We start from the raw sequence: 16,913 nt of genomic DNA, 5'->3' as shown, positions 1-16,913 counted from the left end.
TGAAGAAGACTTGTTTTACCTAAGAGAATTATGTAGACCTGGTGTAATTGTGAAGAATTTTATGGCTGATTTTTTTGTTTGCACCCAGAGTTAACAAATATAATATTTTTAAACTTACTTTCTAAACAAGTGCTTCATATTGCAGTTATGTGTATAGATAGATTAGATGGATAGATGGATAGATAGATAGATAGATGGATGGATACATAGGTACATAGATAGATAAAAAGATAGATACATAGATAGATGATATATAGATAGATTTTCCTTAACCTTCTCACATGACTATATGCTTAGAGAACAGAACTGTGCATTGTATACTATTGTAAGTAACTAATCACTTACAATATTGCTTGAATTGGGTATCTCTTCAATAAACATTGATTGTAAAAATAATCCTAGTAATCTATAGGATTTACCCCATTATTTGTTTTAAATTTTATGCACATATAATTTATTTTGATCTTTGTATTAATATGCCTAGTTTCTCCCTGCCACCACTGCCTTGCTTAGGTTTTATTTATCTTTTATGTTATAGTACTTTTTCTAGTAGCAATCCCAATATTCTTTACTGAAGGGAGAATTTCTTTCTAACTTCACTATGACTTCCATTTTACCCTGCTCAAGTAGAGAGATTCAAATTATATCATTTATTTCCACTGTACAGTCTTTGGATAGATTGTGTGAGCTCCACTGAAAATTATGACACACGGATACTTAAAAATTTTTTAAACATAGTTTTAAATAGTTCCTTGTTTAAAAACTATTTCCCCTTAAATCTTCCAGAAAATGCTAAACTTATGGAAAGAGGAAAACATAATTTAGTCTATTGGATGCAGAGACTGGAAATCTTGTTTTTATTTCCATTTCTGACATAATTCGACTTCTACCGTAAAAATGTATGATAAAATATATTCACAAATAAAGTCACCATTGAATCCCATCCATGGAAGAAAGGGAAGTAGAAATGTTTCCTGAATTCGAAAGAGGTTGTGATTGTGACCTTAAACAACAATTATTTGGAATGCAACAGTGATAAGAGGACCAAAGAGGTGCTAGTGAAGAGCAGAGTTTTGCAATATGCATGTCCACAGGAATTACAGGAAGCCAGAGCCCACCTTCGTTACACAGTAGCACCATGTCACTGTGGACCTGATGGTAGCAATTGCTTTGTAACAAAAATTAAAAAGTAATAGATATGCTTGTTGGATGTTAGTCTGGACATCTTTCAAATACTGTACTAAAACTGTTATTAATTTTATGCATATTTTAAATTAGTGCTGATTTTTCTTTATTTTTTTATTTTTTACTTTTAGTGTTCATTTTTAAAATTTATAAATGCCTGATATCATGCCAAAAAACTGGCTCATTGAGCAGACTTCCTGTCCACATGCTTCCCATGCTCATTCAGAGGTAAAGAAACAAGCAGTATAGGATAAAAACAAAAACTACTTTGGATATAGTAAGTTTAAAAATAAATTGTGATCCAACACACCTGCCATTAAAATTATCAGTTAGGCATGTTAATGTATTTTTAAAAAGCTATGAGGATAAATAGCAAAAACATTCTCTAAATGAGCAACGATTTTGGTAATGAATATTTTATTAATAAAATTATAGCTATTTCAGTTAAGTTCTGGATAGTTTACTTTTTAAAAAGTGGTAGGTTGTATCATGTATTAACTCAGCTATGTATATTTTCTTGCATATTTTTCAATCACTCTTAAGACTTTCATTCCTTTGGTTATTCTTTTAAATTAATTCTACCACCTAACTGATACAGCGCTAATATATTTTTCTTTGTGTAACTGGTTTGATGAGTGTGATGTATTTGCTAGTATAATTCAGATTTGAGATGTAAATAAGCTAATATGTGTGCTTTAACACCAGATCCAATTTGAAAGTAAAGCTGGAAATGTTACTAGCTTTTAGCGTAAGCAATTAAAAACAAGTAATATATATAATCCTGGAATCCGTTTAAGTTTCCGATATCTAAAGCAGTTTTGTTATGCAAAGTTTGTTGATTCATTATGTGGATACTTTGCGTTAAGATAACATTTGCTTTGGGAGGTAATTGTTTTGATAATCTTCCACTAACTACAGTTGATAAGAGATATGTCTTAAAAAAAATAACAATTCCTGGTGAAGTAACCCATATTATAAATGTTTGAACGATCCTTAATATAGACACATTCAAGAAAATAAAATGATCAGTGGTAGTAGAGTTAATATACTGTTATGCTATTGCTAGTATAAGCCTCATTTGGAGATCCTTAGCTTTTACTCTATTTTCTCAGTTCTAAGGTGTCAATATGTGTAAAAGATACCATTGATTTAATATCAACTTTCCTGGGAGAAAGACAGAAATGGCCAGCAGGTTTCTTTGGAATCCATTGTAGTATGCATACTAATTTAAGGCATGTTAAAATGAAAAGAAATATTGGTCTTAGATTTAAAAAATTGTAGTTATGTGTGTGTTCAGAACCCATGATGTTCCAAATGAAACCCACCATACTGAAGCTGGAAACTTTTCATCCAGAATGAATGCTGCTTACCTAAAGCTATTATAGTTTTGCTGAGGTTGTTATAAATAGATAGGTAATAATGAAGGTACAGTTTGATAGCAAGTAATTGTATGATCACTTTACCCTCTGTAGTCAAGACTGGAGACAACATGAAATATATTCTAAAATATTTCACTATATAGTAACATCCTGTTTCTAAGTATGAAGAATGTGGGATGTAGGAAGTTTGCATATTACTTTGAAGAAAATAAAAATCATGAAAATAAAGAAATCATTATAAAATGAATTATTACTACTAGATTTTTTTCTCCCCAGGGAAAGGTTGTCATGAACAGAATTTTAGGTAGAGAATGGACTCTGATTTTGTGAAACAGATTCCATTTAGAATTATATTATTGAAACTTGAATTAGCATAGAGTGAACCAGTAAGAGAAAAATGGCATTATTAATAAAATAAATCAATCATAGATTTATTAGGATATGAAGACTTTTAGGAATAATAGAAAAAAAGAGCTATGTTTTAAGGAAAAGGCCTAGATTGTCCATATTACTTTTGTCTTGTTTTTATTATTTATGATATATAAAATATTTAAATATTTGTTAGAAATTCCAAGGTTTACACATGCTATGCATATAATAATTTCCAGAAACACAGAACCGTGTTTACTTTAAGTGAACACTTAAATTGAAATATATACATTAATTCAGTACTTGTATTGTAAAATATATATGTACACGCGCACACACACACACACACACACACACGTATATTCTGTCAGTAGAAAGAAAATTGCCACTCTTGCTTTGATCTTACCGACAGATGCAACACTAGCAGAATGAAATGAATTCAAATAGTCTTAATTAAGCCTTTCTTGTAGGTTTAATTAGGTATGTACCAGCTTAAAATACATCTGGCCTGTAAAAAAGACATAATGAGTATTTGATGTAACAATTTGATCTTGTTGTTGTGGTTTTCAAATTCTTTTGTGTGCATCTGTACACATCTGTAGTTTGTGTAAAGATAATAGCTATTACTTTCAATTGTTTCTTCGGGTTATACTTCATGGTGATACTTTGGGCCTCTCTGTGACTGTGTGTGTGTCCAGGGATGGGGTGTTACAAACAATAGCTTTGGAAGTTTTGTCAACAAGTTCACAGAAATAAAAACCCAATGCCAACATGTTTTGGGAATCCAGTTCTAAATATAATTTTCAAAATTTTTGTCGTTATACAAATAGCAATCAAATATTATAGGAAATAATAAAAATGACAAAAAAAATTCCCACATTCTCATCTCTTAGTGACTTAACTTTCTTATTTTCATTTTCCTTTTATTCCTTATTTTATTTGTAGGTAATTTTAATGTGTTTTTAATTATAATGTGAATATAATTTTTATTCAACTTAATATTTAATAAATTAGAGTTTGTACATGATTATTTTTATAACAGTTACATATTGTTGAGATGATTTTAAATAATTTTCTACCACTACACCAAACCTCATAGTTTAACTGTTTACATTTATGTGTAACTACAACATTTTGCATTCATGAATGAAAAATAAAATGATGAAATATATAGCAGTTATCAAAAGAAACAAACAAAAATACATAAGATATCCACATTTTAAAAAATGGAGCATTATATTATATAATATTCAGACATAGAGAGGTGCCATTATAAGACATAGCAGAATTAAGAAGGGTAAAATAAGAATTACCTTGATAGAACTTTACATTAGTTTAATTGTACTATACCCAATATATTCACATGTATTCTGTATATGTGTTAATGCTTCAAAGCTTCGTAGAAACGAAAAATGTAAGTTGAGAAACATACTAAATGGTTACACTGTATGTACTATGTTCTCTGTATATAGCATTTATTCTCACTTTTAATTCTTGCTGCCTGTTTTGAACCTGTTCATGACAGTAATGGTGTAATATTTGTGTTACTTGAGTTTATATGGACAAAGCAAGGCTTTTTATTTTTTATGTTATAGGATTTGTGTTAATTATATTAAATGAAACTTCTCTGTCTTATAGTTAACAACACTTACTATGAAAATCTTATATTGACATAATCAAATGTATTTATTTGAAATTCTTTAATGATTTATAATTTGCCTTTGCCATGCATTTGCTATAACAAAATACCATAGCCTGTGTAGATTCTAAACAATAGAAATTTATTTCTCCTAGTTCTGGAGGCTGAGAAGTCCAAGATAAAAGTACCAGTTGATTCAGTTCCTGGTGAGGGCATGTTTCCTGATTCTTAAATGGCGTCTTCTGGCTGTGTGTTCACATGATGGAAGGAACAAAGCCTCTGGGGCCTGTTTTATAAGGGCACTAATCCCAGTCATGGGGCCTGCACCTTCACAATGTAATCACCCCCCAAAGGCCCCACCTTCTCATCCTATCACACTGGTGATTAGGCTTCAACATAAGAATTTTTGGGGAGACATGAACTTTTATTCCTGCAATTTCTGGAATGCTTCATATGTATGTATAAATATATGTTTACACACAGATACATGGTTATGGAAAAGATCTAAATATCCAGAGAAGAAATGCTTTGCTTTAAGTGAGTGCTTCTCCAGACATAAGGTCTATGTTACACTTTGATAAACATAAGCAGTTATGCATGCCACACTGTATGGCATGTTGCTCTGTGGTGAAAAAGCCTGGTTGAAAATCAAGGTATCTTTGCTTGTCCCTCCCAACAACTAAAGATTTTGTTGAGCTTCATTTTCTATATTTATATAATGAAGTAATTTTTACCCATCCCAAATATAAGATGCATATTTGTTATTTTTACCTCCCTGAGTATTCTAGTACCCCTAGTTATTTAGGTGGCTATATTTGTAAAGTTGGCACATTACATACTTAACCCTGGTATCATCATCAACAAGAATAAATGAGTTTGGTAAAAGTAAGGCAATAAATTAGTTCAATGGAATGAAAAGACAAAATCAATAAAGGTAAGATTAAAAATCAATGAGGCGACAAAGTCTGGGCACCATGGCTCACATCTGTGGTACTAGTGCTTTTGGAGGCTGAGTGAGAGAATCACTTGAGCCCAGGAGGTCAAGGCTGCACTGAGCCATGATTGCACCACTACACTCCAGCCTGTGTGACAGAGCTAGACCCTGTCTCAAAAGAAAAAAAAAAAAAAAAAAGGAGAGATAAAAACTTGATTAATCACCATGTAACATGACTTTTTTAAGAAAGGGAGAAAACTTCATCTATGCGCAATATATATGGAATACCCTTCTGAATGGAGATTATATTTTCAAAACTATGGAAAAACATTGAACACTTCCTTATTAATGGATCTTAAATCTGCATCATGTTGTTAAACTTTGTAATTTACTCAAAAAAGAACTAATAGGCCTCTAGAGATCAGTAACTTCAAACTTACTTCCAAAAGTTATTCTAAAAATGATATCAGAAACTCTAAGGAGCATGTGTAATTTCCAGAAGCTTCTTTCAACTCAGCAAGTGATTATATTACTCTCAGTATCCACATACCACTAAGAACTACTGGTCTGGAAATGTAAACATTTAGGAATAGAAAGGAAAAATCTGATGGGAAAAGAGAGGCAAATTAGTAACAAAAAAGAAAAAAAGCCCAGAAAGCTAAGAAACTGGCTCTAGTTAATATTCAATATATCTTTAAAATCAGTTGTCTATTCACTGGGGGGAAGGGTATGGGAAATGAAGTGCACAATGTGGAATCTCCAAATAGCAACCTAATTCCAGATAACTTGAGTGTTAAGTGCATGCTATGTTTATATTATTCATAAACCAGAGTGCAAACATATGCAAAGAAAAAAATTTAGGTAAATATCCAGTAAAAAACAGTGCTTATAGCAAAATTCAGAAATTATGAGCTTAAAATTAAAACAATGGACTTGACTAATTAAAATGGAAACTTCTGAATGGCAAAGTAGTACATTTCCCAAATATATTTGAAAGACAATGAAATTACATGTGTAGACATGATATTTATGTAAATGTGTATATATAGATATATGTATATATCTCTGCATATGTGTAATAGCAAGAAAACATGTTAATAGACCTAAATATACAAACAGCTTATGCAATGCAATGAAAAATACTCAACAGCTCATTAGAAAAATGAGTAGAGGAATAGGGTATTGAGTAATAAACTGAAAAAAAAAGGACCGTATCAGCTAAAATATTCAATCTCAAGAACATTAAATTTAAAAAATCATCATTAGTAATGATTGAAAAGATAAAATTGTGTTTACTGTCTAAAATGGTTTAATTGTATAATACTTGATCCAAATCAAAAATATCCATATCATTTGTCAAATCAATTCTAGTATTTGGATTTGAAATTAGTGCAATATTGGATCAGTGTTCAAAGACCCATACACCAGGATGTTCATTGCAGTTCTGTTTTTAATATTCATAAATCAGATAAAAACTTACCTACTATTACTATTTGATGGAATATACATGCAAAAACAATCATAATATTATTCAAATGAATTATATCATTCAACATTTATTAACTTGGAATTATGGCCTTGCTATATTTAGTAGTATAAAAAGGCACATTATGAAATAGAGTGGTTGCATTTTTAAAGGAAGCATATTAGTATGATTATCTATGATAGAGAATATATCTGGAAATTAATCAACATATAAATTACGAAAAGACAGGAGGGAATTCCTTTATTCCAATTATAAATCAAGGTGATACATGTGAGGGAGAAAGATCATATTTCTATAGTGTGATGAAGTCCCGGAGCTAGAAGAATATTTGACGAAAGACTAAAGGAAAGTGAGTGACAAAGGCATGATGATGGGTGCAGGAAAGACTGTAGAAAGCAGGAAGCAGGTGTGAAGGCCCTGAGGCAGAAACATGGCTGCTGTGGTTCAAGTACACTAAGAAACAGAGTTCATGAGAGGGAGAGGCTAGAGCAGATAAAATGACATCTGCAAAGCTATAGGAAGGGGATTGGAAGCCATTAGATGGATTTTGCAGGAGCTTATCTTACTCCAACCTACTCTTAAGAGTCACTGTGTCTTAAGAATGGACTTAGAGGCAAGAATGGAAGCAGACCCTACTGTCTTTAAAAAACCATTTTAGTGATCCAGGCCCAAGAAAATGGTGGCTTATGCCTGGGTGATAGTTTCAGGAGTGATTAGAAGTGAAAAGGTCTGGAAATATATCTATATCTATGTCTAAATTTCATATGTATTTTATATACTGTAAATAATATGATACAAAAACATAGATTTCATTTCATATGCATTTAGTTTTCATTTCATACACATTTTTCTTTACGGTGCTTTTTTTCATTTACAAAACATCCCAGAGATTGCTCCTTCGTAATATATGGAGATATACCTCGTTCCATTTTGTAGCCTCAAAATTCTTCATTATGTGGAGGTCCTAGATTATTAACCAGTCCCCTGTTGATGGACGTTTAGGTTCTTTCCACTCTACCATTACCAATAGTGCTGCAATGAATAGCCTTGTGCTTGTATTTTTTCCTATTTTTGCTATCGTGTCTTTGGAATAGATTTCCTAGAAGTGGGATTGCTGAGTCAAAAGGTACATGCAAATGTAACTTTGATAGATATTGACAAATTTACTTCCAGATTTTGATTTCTGTCTATAGTCTCAGATTTTCTATTGCTTCCCAACTTGCTTTTTTATCATCTTCTTTTGAGAAACACTGGACATTATTTTGTTGTTGTTTGTTTGTTTGTTTGTTTGAGACAGGGCTGGAGTACAGTGGTATGATCTCGGCTCTCTGCAACCTCTGCCTCTCAGGCTCAAGCAATTCTCCCACCTGAGCCTCCGGAGTAGCCGGGACCACAAACACTCACTGCCATGCCCAGCTAATGTTTGCATTTTTGTAGGGACGGGGTTTCGCCATGTTGCCCAGGCTACTCTTGAACTACTGAGCTCAGGCGATCCGCCCTCATGAGCCTCCCAAAGTTCTGGGATTACAGGTGTGAGCCACTGCACCCAGACTAAAAAATCGTTGTATATTCTTGATAGAAATATTTTGAATGTGGAGTCCATATGGATTGCTGACTATTTAGATATAGAAGATAAAAGACAAGAGTAAACAAGATTTTGGCCTGAATGGCCATATATTTTAATGTAATTCAACTCTAATTCTTTTAAATTTACATTTAGATAACCACACGTGGTGAGTTTTAGCGTATTGGACAATGCAGATATAAGCATGAGACTAAAAAGGGGACAGAGTAAGTTGAAGACTGAGCAGGCCTTAGATCTGGAAATGAGGAAGAACTAGCCAAGGAGCCTGACAAGCCAGGTGGGAAAGAGGTGGCAAGTAAATAAACCATTTCCGGATAGATTCAGAAGCCACTAATTCAATGGGTCAGATGCTACCAGTATTTGCATCCAATGAGGACTCAGAATGGACAACTGGTTGAACAGTACAGAAAAGACTTTGACCTTGCCAAGTGTTTTACGACTCTTGTGTAGGGGTGCAAGGACCAGTTTGACTTGGTTTAAGAAAAAACAGCCTTTTCTTTTGTGTGTGTGTTTTCTTTTGTGTGTGTTCTTTTGTGTGAGTTGTGTGTGTGTGTTTCTCTTCCTCAATGAGATGACAAAATCTCTAAATGTATATCTTCTGCCTTTTATATCGTTGTATAAAAAGTTGCCTGACAATGTTCTTTTTTTGTATTTTAAAGGGTTAGAAATATAAATGTTCTAATCATAAATGTCATTTTATTTTTTGTTACTTTCCTATCATTTCAGAAACACGAATCAGTCAAAACAAATTGTTCACAACATAAAATGGTTACATTATAAAATGGAAGAAAATTAATATTTCTAGTAATTGATTAGGAAGATTTGCAACAGTGATCCATACCTTTAAAAAAGAACTAGTGAAATTCCGAATATAATAATGATGTTATCTGTGCAATTTAAAATAATGATTAGCCAGTAATGTTTAGGTAACTTTTAAAAACAATTACTATTCTAACTAAAGGAATTGTTTTCTTTGAGGATAATTCACCTCCCACCAGTTCCACATTTTGACAGCTTTATCATTTTGGACCAATGTGCATTTGGCCTTTCCCCCACCATTCTTCATCCTGTAAGTGCTGTGCCCTTCCAAGCTGATACTTAGAAGACAAATTCTTTGTCCTTGTTTGGATTATTGAACAGTAAATGTCAAGTTTTTTTTGTTTTTTTTTTTTTCATTTACAAAGGTTTTATCAATTGCTGACCTAAAAAAGATTAGATGTAATCTTACATATTAAAACTACCATTCAGCATGGAAGATCTTTAAAAAAGAAAAATTTATATGAATTACAATTAACTTTAAAGACTTTTAATGAGGAAATGACATACTTCTTGAGGTTATAATTTGTGCATTCTTTCAATTTCGTAGCCTATTAGCTTGATTTGACCCTGCAAATCACGGAGATATGTATTTTTAATGTTTCTCCTGAAGTTCATCAGCAAATCTCTACATCAACTCGCATACTGGGTTTTGTGAAAGCCAAGAGTTTCTTTAGTCATTGAAGGAGCTAGCATGGAATTATAAAGCAAATGTACAAACAAGAAACTATAGCAAAAAGCTAAAAAAAGAACTCTTCCTAATTAAAATTGTCATTGTCATTTAAGGTATATACTATATAGATTTTTTAATGTGAACTACTGATGAGAAAGTAATGCATATAGGATGAAGTTGTAATTTAATTTATTTAAAATTCTTTCTACACCAGCCTCCCTACTTTCTTTTCATATCTGGTTTATTTTGAAAGAATAAATCTGTTAGCCTTCAAACATTTTCTGTCAAAAATATGAACTTCTTTTATATGGGTTAGCAGGGTTGTGATTGGAGACTCAATATTTCACTTATTTTAATGTAAATGACACAGGATTGGATTGAATCTTATTACTTAAATATTGTATTAACTTAAATGGCTCAATGTATAGACATGTTTACATCTTTTACATTTTGTTTTAAATCTTCCTTAATGTTGGAAAATCAGGTATATATGATTATTTATATTTGTGGAAACTTAAAAAACGCAGGATACATTTGAACTATATATTTCTGAAAGACACCTAAATATTTTCTTTTTATTTCCCATATATATTCTACAGTGACTTAGCTCTGAAATTCAGCATTTTAGCATGTTGACATTCGTATCCTTATTATTTAATTTAATGTGACTATGATACTTCAGAAGATTCAGTTCTTATCATGTTCAGCATTTTTTCTTATCATTTAAAAAAATCACATGTTTACATTATATAGTTTTAAAATTGAAGTTTTGCCAGTAATGTATTATATATTATGACATTAATTACTTGGTTAATGTAAAAACTTTATTTTCTATCACAAATATTTTAGTCACAAAATGACATGATTTAATAAAAGGAACATGGGATCAACCTTGTCATGAAACAGGTTTGACTCCTTGCTAGCTAGGTGCATGACCCTAAGAAAATTAGTTAGCTTTTCTTGGCATCACTTTACTGATATGCAGTGTGAAGATGATAATCACAGTACTTATTTCATATACAAATGAAAAAAAAGCCACATAAAATGTCAACCTGACACAGAGTCACCATTCATAGATCCTATTTACTGTTATTTTGTTGTTATTGTTATCATAATCATGCAAATTCTTTTCTGTTTTAGCCAAGTATTTAAGCACTTCTGTTGTAGATTTAAGTGTGTGAGAGGGAGGTAAACACTTTTCAAGGGAGCAGTGACTTCTGATGAAGAGTGAATAGGATGCTAAGGGGAAATGGACAGGAGCCTCTGCATGCTGAATCTCAAACTGGAAGTCAGAATGCGGTGTTCCTTTCTGACCATTACTGTGTTTTGAGTGGTGGCTTGGTTCCCAGACATGCTTACCAAAATATTATGAAGCCAACACGTAGCTATTTTAGTTGACTATTCTGAGATTTTTAAATACCATTGAAAACGTTACAGAGCTAATATACTATGCCTAAATATCAACAGCTTGCAAATATGTGCTGACCTCCTTCTTAGTTGTGGATTTCCTGGATTATGGTATGCAGATTTTGAATTTTGAAAATCTATGAAAAAATGTATTTTCCCTCAAATTACAGATTTCTTAATATAGTATGGATATTAACTTTAGAAAATTTAACACAGAAAAAATATCACTGGGTTCCACTAAGCTATAGCCATCTATATTACTTCATAAATAAAAAACACTAAAATTAAATAGCAAGCCAGGCTAAATATTGGCCAATCAAGTCAAGTCATTTAAAAATAATTTTTTGAATAAATCAAATAGGGAGAAAAGATTGGCAGTGTATGCCTACTGGCAAACAACAATCATTCCCTTCCATTAACCCTCTTAACAATTACTTATGCGAAAGCGTCAGTAGAATAACAGCTGTGGAAAATATCAAAGGATCAAATATAGAAGTCATTAGAAAGGATATGATATATTTAAAAGGAAGGCAAAAGATAACTTACATATAATATTGGACTTTGAAGAGAAAGAAAGTGAACAAAAAAGGAAAATTGAAGTTATAACTGAAGAAAATATGAAATTGAAACTGTGATCAATTCTTTACTTTGAAATTTTTATGTACAATTATTATCAATGTATAATTATCTTTTCAAATTCTTGAACAGCAAGTACTAACAATTATATGATCAAGAAGGAAATAAAAAGTCATGGGCCAGAGGCAAGGGTGACATTAAAAATCAGAATGGGCATAGCAACCAATCAGAAAGGAAGTGGGTTATACGCCTTCAATGCTACTGCTGACTGACATTTAGTAATTGCACCGAGAGGTAGAGACTTTGTTTTGTAGAGGTGGGTTTTTATCAAGTTATTTATTCTTTCCGCATCCTCCTCTCACAGTGAGTGAGATTACAAAGGTTACATTGGGTAACTTCAGCTACTGTTATTCTCTGTGACAATCTTCAAGGCTCACATGAAACGAATCCACTAAATTCTGACTTTGGGAGGTGGGAGTAAGGTGTTATAGCATTTTCACTCAAAAGTTTTGTTTTTGTTTTTTAATAAAGCAACCATATCTTAAAACTTTGTAGATATTACTAGAAGATATTAAACAGATTCTTATTGAAACAGTGTAATACGGATCAGCAACCATAAAGACCAACTCCACTGGAAGTATTTTCCATTAACGTCATTGGTCTGAGTTCAAATAATAACTAAACTAGAGGCAAAAAGAAGGCACATTCCTTTCCCTTTGCAGATGGGAGGTCACCAAATTTAAAGATACTTTCAGATGTTCGTCTTCTCCATGGCCAGCTTATTGAAAAATTCATACTTTCTTTTAATAATTTTATTTAATGAATCTCTCACTATATTTAGATAAATGTTCTCTCTTTTTCTTTTTTTTTTTTTTTTGAGACGGAGTCTTGCTCTGTCGCCCAGGCTGGAGTGCAGTGGCGCGATCTCAGCTCACTGCAAGCTCCGCCTCCCGGGTTCCCGCCATTCTCCTGCCTCAGCCTCCCGAGTAGCTGGGACTACAGGCGCCGCCACCTCGCCCGGCTAGTTTTTTGTATTTTTTAGTAGAGACGGGGTTTCACCGTGTTAGCCAGGATGGTCTCGATCTCCTGCCCTCGTGATCCGCCCGTCTCGGCCTCCAAAATGCTCTCTTTTTAAAACATAATATGGATATACATAGCTTACTGGATATAGAAGGATAGATGGACTTTTCCATGGCTGCACGTATACTAGAAATTAATTTATTCACTCATTCAAATAGTCAGTGTTGGTTTACAAGAGTCACTTACTAGGAGAAATTATATATATATATATAAAATATATATTTATAAATATATAAAAATATATATAATATATGTAATATATATTTTTATATATAAAAATATATAATGTATATTTCCTATCATTCTTATTATCCTAAATATACTTACAAGAATAAATGTGATTAAGATCACCCTGAGTGTGTGGAGATTCATTTCCCAACTTATTTGGGGAGTAAAAGGGGTGATATTTCAACTGCTTAATGCCTATTTTAATATAATTTTTCTTGGCCTGATGGTTTTTTGCTACATATATACATTTAGTTTTTAAAATTCTGAATCATTTATTCACTCAGTATTTAGAAATTTATTGTGCTCTCTGAAATGCCAAACATTTTCTTGTTGTTTTACAGATTACATAGAACTGGACATAATTATTTGATAGTAAGATGCCTACAATTTTTATTTTTCAGACTTGAATGCAGTGATCATGTAAACTAGAGAAAGGAGATTAAAAATCACCTCTGGATATTCCTCTCACGTGATCTTTATTCTGGATGAAGCATTAGGACAGCTAATAGACGTGTGTCACTGTAAGTATTTTCTAATGAACTTAGAATGTTTATTTTCTTGTTGCTGGATAACATCAAATGTTGTACACTTTCACAGAATTTAAGAATAATGGATGTAGTATTGTAGCAGTAATGGGCAGAACACTAAAAACTAAAATACTAAGTAGCAGGGATAGCAACACGGAAGGGGAAAATTATTCTGGTTATAGAATCCCTTATAACGAGTAAATATTTGATATAAACAAAAGTGAAGGACAAAATGATAATTATTTATGATGTCAAAGTGATCTTTGCTAGAATATTCTTGAGAATGTGACAGCTTTCTGATGAGGAAGTAAAATAATTGTAAAGCTTTGCTGAGAAGAATCATAATCTTGCTATGAGTAAGAAATGTGTTATGAGTTACGGGATTCAAAAAATAACAGAATGAGAAGCTTCTACAAGCCAGGCTATTTAAATTTTGGTGACGTTTTAGAATCTGTAGAAATTCCAAAAATTATAGCACCAACTTCAATTAATAGAATGTTCAATCTGTATCTAATGAAGTTATCAAGTACTCTTTACTCATGCATCTATAATTTTATCATACAAAACCATTGCATTCATAAACAGAAAAAAAAAATCTTATAAACTGGCCTGAGGGCTTCATCCGATCATATAAATGAAGAAATAGGCTTCCAATTTAACATCCCGCAGCACTCTAATGTAATTCTGGGCTAAGTGCTATTACCCTTGGTGAAGAGGTTGAATTTGATAGCCATTTCACTGTTAGACTAACGATGGCCTATTATATCTCTTAGGTTACAATGTCTTTGATGCTGTGAATGACAAGGAAACATACAACCTCAGGGGGAAATTCAGAGAAGGTATTTGATAGAAAAGCCTCCAGACAACTGGAGTTTCTTTAGATTTTGAAATCATATGTAGACATCTTAGCTGACAGTCAACTAGAACATACCAGTAAGGCATTCGTGTTGGTCATACCTGTGCTGTACAGATGGCTACATATGTTGTCTGTCACCACAATACACGTTCAAATATGAATATGTGTACAAAGGTTCAAATGTCAAATATGTTTTATATTTTGACTTCTTAACTTATTTATTATCTTACTAACTTGGACTTATTACCCAAAGAAATTACTTACATAATGAAAGCTCTTTTTTAAATATCATATTACCTTTTTCCCCCAAAACTGAACATATAATTTGGAAAAGTCTCTGAGAAGGAAACAATTAAAATTTTGTTTTGTATTTGTAAAACTAGAGTTATTTTATTTTCTAGAATGTAACAATAACTTCCACTTTACACTTCAGATTTTGAAATTTTTATTTGTAGTAACATTGTACCTACATCCAAAACAGGTGGTGGATCTAATTCATATTTTGACTGGACAAATAACATTTTCTGAAAAAGTTGTAAGATGTGCTTGCTTTACCTGAGTCGTAATTCTTACTCTTTCATAGTCCCATAAAAATATGTATTCGCAATACGGCTGAATAACGAAATTGACTTAAAGTCAAGTTAGCAATCAAGACAAAAATCAAACCTACTAAGTGTGTTACTTGCCCTACATAAAAAGAAATTGAGAGATGATAAAATTTAATATGTGTTTTTAAATATAATTTATCTAGGTTAGATTCATAGAGAAATTTCCTTGAAGGTAAACATTCCTATATCATAGAGATGATTTTAAATGAAGTGAAATTATTTTTAATTAATATCATTGGTAATTTGCAACAGAAGGGAATTTTCATGTTACTTAAAACATAATTTTCTTCTAACATGGGTTAGGCCATTTATCAGAACCATGTTGTTAAATGCAGATTTGCAGAAATACTTTTCAATGAAATGTAAGACTACGTGATATTTGAAACCATCCAGTTTATTTAAGTTGCTTAAAACAGGGTTCACTTTATACAAGTTCCCTTTGATACAATCACTTAAGCGAACATTTTTTATCTGTGTACACATGTAAGTGTGTGTCTTTTTAAAAAATAACCATGATTAGAATGATAAGCATATAGAACTTTATTTATACCAAAAAAAAAAGCCCTGGTGTAAGAAATGCTTTTATGAAGCAAAATGTATCAAGCCCTCTAGTGGTGTTAATATATAAGATATTTCATTGTGGTGTTTGCTCCATCAAAACAAGCTTTTTTTTTTTTTTTCCCCCTCCATTTGAGTGCAAGTATTTAACATTTTTTTTGACGTTACCTTTTTTAAATTCCGATTTGCTCTGCTTGGCAGATAATTTGTAGAATAATTTAGGTGGTTTTTCTAAAGAGAAAAATCTTAACCTTAGGATTAACCATTTTAAATGCCTAAACTTAGTGAATAAATGAATGGCTTATTAGAAGATAAATTATAATTTTTAGATCAGTAACTGTTATTTTTGGGTTTAATGTTAAAAGACATTATAGTGTTCCATATGCATGATGATAACAATAGATTTTTAAAAAGAAAATTTACATAATTTACAAACTCAGAAAAAATCTTCATTTAAATAAACAACACAATGAAGGATAAAAAATAGCTAAGACTTCCTTTGTAATTCTTACTGAGATGTTTCATGCTATCTAAAGTCTAAAGGAGGTTAATGGCCTTATTCAGAACTAGGGTTATTTACAATGAGATTTTTTTTTTTTAAATTTGGCTCTTATTATAGAAGGCATGCAATTAGTGAGGAGATTTAGTTGGCAGATCTGCAAAATGTGTTTCAGTTATTAAGGCATGAGTTTTAGCTTCACGCCAGCAGTATTTGTCTTTCTTAAAAAAAAAAAAAAGTACGAGCATTTGATGTATATAGCTAGGGGAAACTGACAAATATCAAGCAGTAGAAATGAAAAGGTAACAATGAAAAGTTTAAGACACAAAGATGAGTCTCAGAGGCTATCTGTTCTCAAAGATGAATTTCTTGATTTCCTGTCCTTTATTTCAACGTCATTTGAGACTCTGAAATTAGGCTCATAGAGTAACCACTGAATACACTGTGGTAGAAAGTGCTATAGTAGGTTTTGGAAGACCCGAATCACTTCTCAGCTTCATCCAGTTTT

At 31.9% G+C, this 16,913-nt stretch overlaps 1 long non-coding RNA gene across 1 annotated transcript in view; it reads left to right on the top strand.

Annotated features, from left to right (window-relative positions):
- Nucleotides 1-16,643, top strand: part of LOC103884815 — a 93,267-nt gene extending 76,624 nt beyond the window's left edge. Inside the window, exon 2 of the long non-coding RNA XR_002522319.2 lies at nt 13,759-16,643. This is a non-coding gene — a long non-coding RNA (uncharacterized LOC103884815). The remainder of the gene's footprint in view (nt 1-13,758) is intronic.
- Nucleotides 16,644-16,913: the final 270 nt, after the last annotated feature.

The sequence above is a fragment of the Papio anubis genome, chromosome 3 (genome assembly GCF_008728515.1).
Source record: "Papio anubis isolate 15944 chromosome 3, Panubis1.0, whole genome shotgun sequence".
NCBI lineage: Eukaryota > Metazoa > Chordata > Mammalia > Primates > Cercopithecidae > Papio > Papio anubis.
Note: the sequence above shows the minus strand (reverse complement) of the source record. Positions and strands in the feature narration are given on the sequence as shown.